The sequence below is a fragment of the Equus caballus genome, chromosome 29 (genome assembly GCF_041296265.1).
Source record: "Equus caballus isolate H_3958 breed thoroughbred chromosome 29, TB-T2T, whole genome shotgun sequence".
In the NCBI taxonomy this organism is placed as follows: Eukaryota; Metazoa; Chordata; class Mammalia; order Perissodactyla; family Equidae; genus Equus; species Equus caballus.
In genome coordinates, this window is record NC_091712.1 from 10,626,877 (window position 1) to 10,633,509 (window position 6,633).

The following is a 6,633-nucleotide window of genomic DNA, read 5'->3' on the forward strand; positions in this document are numbered from 1 at the left end:
TGAAATAAGCCAGATAGAGAAAGACAAACTCTATATGACTCCACTCATAGGTGGAACTTAAACATGTAGACAAAGAGAACTGATTGGTGGTTACCAGGGGACAGGGGGTTTGGGGGTTGTGCACAAATGGTTAAGTGGTGCACCTACAACACGACTAACAATAATGTAGAGCTGAAATTTCACAAGGTTGTAAACTGTTGTAATCTTAATAAAAGTAAATAAATAAGTAGAAGCTAAAACAAATGGAGAAAATGAAGAGTGCATGTAGGTAAGGGGTAATAAAAATTAGCTACGAATTTTGCAATCTTTAATAAGATGCACAAATACTAAGCACCATACAATATGTTAGAAAACTTTATGATTTTCCAAATCATAATTAGTTATTTGAAGTATTATTAACAACTGTTATATAGTGTTATGATAATGATAATTATGTTTTTATTATCTTAAACATTTCTGGGATCCAAATACTTTCCTTTAAATTAGCCCAAGAATAAATGGGGGTGCAGAGATTGTGGGAGGCCTCAAACATGTTTCAATCCAAATGCTGTCTTTAAGTAGCTGGGAAGTTAGAACAATAGGTACTAGATGATGAACATAATCTTGCTCTGGTGCATTATCAGAGCAGTCGGAAGGAGAGACAGCTAATGGCACTTTTATTCTCCTAGAAGTTCACCAAGATAATCAATAATTTTCCTTTCATGAGTGCTGAAATTCATGGACAGTGATTGAAATAAGTCAATTCATTCTATCCTATGATTTTTATATTTTTTACTGACTTGACTGATTGTTTTACCAAATTAATACCATTTATTGGGTTTTGTTTTTGAATATTCTAGTCTCCATTCTTGGACTTTTTGAATAAGTGAAACGTGTTTACACTTTAAACAATCAAATATCTTCTTATGCAGTAAAAGAGTTGAATACTATGTGTTTCTACATCCAATAATATACCCAAGTATATTTTTACTTCAGTGATAGTTTTGGCATAAATGCTGACATGGTCAAAACATGAAAATAAAGCTATTATGAATCCGGAGTTACGACTTACAGATACTGAAATAAGTGGTAATGTAGAAGAAAACAGTCCATTCTTGGAATGATGAATTTATTCCAACCGCCCATCATTAAGTACATAAGAGCCTCATGAAACATAAGCATAGTTGGTGAGTGAGCCCACAACCACCCAGGGAGCTCATTTTGATGTTATACTACTTTAAATTAAGAGTACACTATTGTCCTTCCACTCCCAATACACTTGTCAACACAGACACACCGTGTTTAATCAGACGCGAAAGGTCCATGCATTGTGTATGAGAATTGCGTAGTGTTACCGAACCTGAAGTGAGTCCGCTCACCCGTTGCGCAGCAAGCCAATCTCTGACACCGGGTGTGATGGAAGAAAGTAGGAACTTTACTTTTGCACAGCGCTGAGCAAGGAGAGAGGGCAGCTAACGCTGAAATCCCAAACTCCCCGAAAAGCTAAAAGGAAGAGTTTTTATTTGGGGCTTTAGGTAGCAGAGGTCGAGCATATGGCCTTGTTGGTCAGAGCTTTCCCACCAGCTCATATCTCTTTGTGGGCAGGAGATGGTCCAGGTGCTTGTCCTTGATGGTGTCTGTCTCCATGGAGGATAGTGGATTCTGGAGGCAGGAAGCCAGAGAGTAAGCAGGGAATGATTGTTTTAGTTTTAACCCCATATATGCTGGATTTAGTGTGGGGAAACTGATATCAGGGTCGATATCAGTAGGGCAAACCTAAAACTTGTTCTCAAAGTTTCTCTTTGATTTCACTGTTGCCAAATTCTCCTTATGTCCATGTGGGACCTCATTACTTTCCAAAATGCCTGGGAGAGTTGAGTTAGAAACCCTAGGGATGTTTTAACAAGCTTTTCTTTTTGGATCCAAACTACAGATACAAGTGCTAGTAATTGCCTCCATTTAATTATAACTTTTTATTGTTATATTGTAGACTAACAAGTCCCCTGGCATGTCCAGGGAAGGAGTTTAACTGGCAGGGCTCCCAGCTCCTGGAAGTTGATTAGCAAAGGAAACAAACTGCTTTCAAGCATTTTTTTTTCATGATATGCGAGAGACAATTTAAATCTTTACTCAGTCCGTGTGCTTTTAACCTGTCCTGTTTTTAATAAATAGTCTCCCTGGGAGGCCAAGTGATGTTCAAGTTGGAGAAACCAAACCACCCACAGCAAACTCCCTGTGAACTGTTTCCATGAGAACAAAGCAATCACACTGTGAATTCCAATTATTGGTTAATCCTGATGCTTTGATTTTGTTCCCAAAGAGAAGTCTTGTTTTCCTTGTTGTTGTTCCATAAACCTCCTAACTCACCTTTCAAAAACAGACAGAATATATTATTGAGTCCTCCACCAATACACAAGACTCAGGAGAAAAGATACTAACATTTATCAGCCCAATCATCATTAGAAAATAAATTTTGATTTTATAATCTACTTGTACCCCACTCCTCTTCCATATTTTCTTCCTGTTGACTCCCTTTAAAAAAGACTGGTTACAGAACAGAGACTAAAATACTTAGATAACTGATTACTGGTCAGAACATACACAAAAGTGTGATTTAGCAGTCAGCCAATCAGTGCACCTGAGTTATCTATGTTACTTTGTAGCATTCACAACAGAGAGGGTTCCTTGAAGATATTGAAAGCCTCATCTAAGGTTTTCTTAGTTTCCACTATTTTTGTATAGTCAACATTTTCATTTTGTCTTTATGTTTGTTTAGACAGTTATATATGGCAATCTTATTTTTGAGATATATGTAATAGTGCATATATAATATAGATAACATACACATATATACATACCTACATATTACATGTAAATATATGTAATAAAATAAATTTATATAAGGAGTGAAACTATTCAATGTTTGGCTAGCTTTAGTACATGGTGTTACAATATTTTTAATTACAATTTGATGCCTGACATTTCCTCTTTAGATGCATATCAGCAAGTGCAGTTCTGAGATGTACCCTCCATAGCACATATCTTTTATTTGCTATTTCAAAAATGTAATACTGTCATCCCAAAAATATTACTTGCTTGTCTCCAGTTGATCTAATACATTCCATGAAATAGATCTTATATGAAATCTTACTTCATCAGAATGAAAAAAAAAAAAAACAGGGGCTGGCCCCGTGGCCTAATGGTTAAGTTCCTGAGCTCCACGGCAGGAGGCCCACTGTTTCCTTGGTTCGAATCCTGGGCACAGACATGGCACTACTTATGAAACCATGCTGAGGCAGCATCCCACATCCACAATTAGAAGGACCCACAACGAAGAATATAAAACTATGTACCGTAGGGGTTTGGGGAGAAAAAGGAAAAAATAAAATCTTTAAAAAAGAAAAAAAACCCACCCATTTTTAAAACAGCCATTATAAAGAGGGTTACAAAGACCAAATGGGTCTTTCTTGCTTCACAACATTTGAAATTATTCAGGATAAAGTATACAGGAATATGTTTCATCAATTTTAAAAGATAATTGTACTATTTTTATCCTCAAAATAAGTTTATTTTGGAATAGCCAAAAGTATTCCAATTTGAGATGTGCATGCTATAGAGAACCACAGGCAAATCCAGACAAGAGAGGAGAGGGGCTTGCTTTTATAATTAAAGAGGAGAGTAGGAATGCTCTGTTATAAACACAGTTCATTAGGAGAAAGTAGGAGTTCAGGGTGACAATAGCTTCTCAGTGGCTGAGCTGTGGCATTTCTTATTGCTTGGGCTATTGCCAGGTAGACAGAGAAATCTTCTTTCAGTAGTGAAGTAGTTGTACTTTCTGTCAGAGATTCAAGCTTATGTCTTCTTTGGAGTAATTGATGGCATATGACAACGTGTGAGAGCTCCCCCTACAAGTCTCCCTGACTCCAATTTGGTGATGATCAACAGGAGAACACCATGACTCAGCTGTTTAATCAGACAAGCTGAGTAGACAACTGTCAGAGTCTGCTATTTTCTTTCTCACTTCTTTAACGTTAAGCTCATAGATGACTCTCTCTCTTAAGCTCTCTTCCTTGTCAAAGAAAACCATATGGAAGCCAAATCAGCAATGTAAGTTCTTTTATTTATAAAGAATAAACAAAATAACTGTCAAGATGTGTTCCTTTTCATTGAAGTTAGGTAGCAATAAGCATGATTTGGCATAGAGAGACCATCATTTGAAACCTTCAAATTTATTTTCATTCAGACTTTTTATTTTAAGTTGAAAATTTTAAAAGGAAACCAAATCTGAATTCCTTCCTCTCAGAACGTGTTCCACCATGGCTTCTACAATTTTATTGCTCATTGTAGCACTGGATTTTTCATTTTGTTTTATATATATATATATAAATATATATAAAATATATATATTGTTTTATATATATAGTACGTCATTATATTTAGACTATCTTGCACGATTCTCTAGTGAACCCATTACACTGACACATATTCCTCATGCAGAATAGAAGAGACTTGACTCTGTGTTTAGCGAGTTGCCTAGAATGTTTATGCTCCCTATAGGACACTACAAGCTGTGTAAAGTTGAAATCATACCTTAATATTTCTTTCACTGTACACTATACTCCTCAGCAGTGCAAAACTCCATCTTAAATTATGAGCTTCTTGATTATTTTAAGTTTAAGAGTGAGAGACCAGGAGTGCTTTGAGTATTTGTTGCCATTTATTCATTATGTGAATGTGGGATGGGCAGAAGTAGGGTATATAATGGATTTGCCCTTCATTGTATCTAGTACTTGTCATAGTGTATAGGCAATATTCCATATGGATCTGTCTAGTTCACTTAGAACACTGTGATCATGAGGCAGACAGTCTGAGTTTGGGCTTCATATAATTTATTTCAGATTTCATTGAAGAAAAATCCTGTTCTAATGAATGCAATTGTAGGGCAATTTTTTTTGTTGTCTATAATATTTTCAGCTATGAGTAACAAAGAATACTACTTCAGTCCTTTTAAACCAGTGAGAATATTTATGCTGCATGCAATGGAAGTCTGGTGTTAGTCAATAGTGTCTATGACTGCTCAATTATACCAGCAAAGAACTAGGCTCCTTTCATTTTATTGTTCTGCCACTCAACTGTGTCTTCTCTAGGGTTATGAATGGCTTCTGTATTACCAGGCATCTCACTCAGGACCCAAGCAGAATGAATGCTAAAGATGGATATGTTAAAGAGCAAATGTCTTCATCTATTAATTTTTAACCTTTTTTCTGATTTATTGAGGTATAATTGACAAATAAAATAGTAAGATTGTAAAGTGTGTTTCATGATTATATTTTAAATTAAGAATCACTCATCTGTAATCATGTATTTACATCATATTGGCCACGGCTGTACCACTGCACCACCTCAAGCTGTAAGCACTGATTGGAAGAGTGGATATAGAAGCTGGGCAATTGGCATTTCTGAACAAGTTTGGAATCAACATACATAGGAAAGGGAAGAAGTGTTCATATTATGCCAGTTAATATACTATCTCTCAACAAACATATCATAAATACAGATGTGGAATCACAAACATAATAGTGGAATAAAATTGGATTGAAAAAGAGAGAATGCCAAAACTGAGACTACCATGTGATAGGTAAACGTTGAATAATCCCTGCACCCCTGAAATAAATGCCACTTGATCATGCTGTATGATCATTGTAAAGTATTGTATTTTATTTTCTAATGTTTTTTAGGATATATGAATCTATATTCATCAGTGATACTGGCCTTTAATTTTCCTTTTTGTGTTGTCCTTATGTGGTTTTGGTATCAGGGTAATGTTTTCCTTGTAGAGTGAGTTAGGAAGCATTCCATCTTCTTCAATAATTAGAAATTGTTTGAAAGGACAGGTATTATATATTCTTTGAATGTTTGCTAGAATTCACGAAAGAATCTATCTGGCCCTGGACTTTAGTTTATTGGAAGGTTTTTGATTACTGTCTCAGTCACTTTACTTGTGATTAGTCTATTCAGAGCCTCCATTTTTTCTTGATTCACTTTTGGGAGGTTATATGAGTCCAAGAATTTGTCCATTTCTTCTAGGTTATCCGATTTATTGTCATATATCTTGTAGTATTCTGCTATACTCCTTTGTATTTCAGTGGTATTCACTATAATTTCACTTCTTTGATTTATAATTTTGTTTGTTTTATCCTTCACTCTCTTTTTTTAGGGAGTCTGGCTAAGGGTTTGTCAATTTTTATTATCTACTCAAAGAACCAGCTCTTAGTTTCATTAATCCATTTTATTGTTGTTTTAGTCTCTATTTGATTTATTTTGGGTCTTATTTTTATTATCTCCCTCTTTCCACTGACTTTGGGACTTGTTCTTCTTATTCTAGTACTTTTATGTGTAGTTTAAGATTACTTCTTTGATATTTTTCTTGTTTGTTCAGTGAGGCCATTATTGCTATAAGTTTACTTCTTAGTACCAATTTTGCTGCAAATCATAAGCTTTAGTATGTTGTGTTTTCAATTTCTTTTGTCTCTAGGTACTTTTTTATTTCTCGTTTGACTTCTATCTTCTCTTTTTCTCTCTTTTTTTCTTTTGGCTGATGAAAATTAGCCCAGAGCTAACATCTGTGCCAATCCTCCTCCACTTTATATGTGG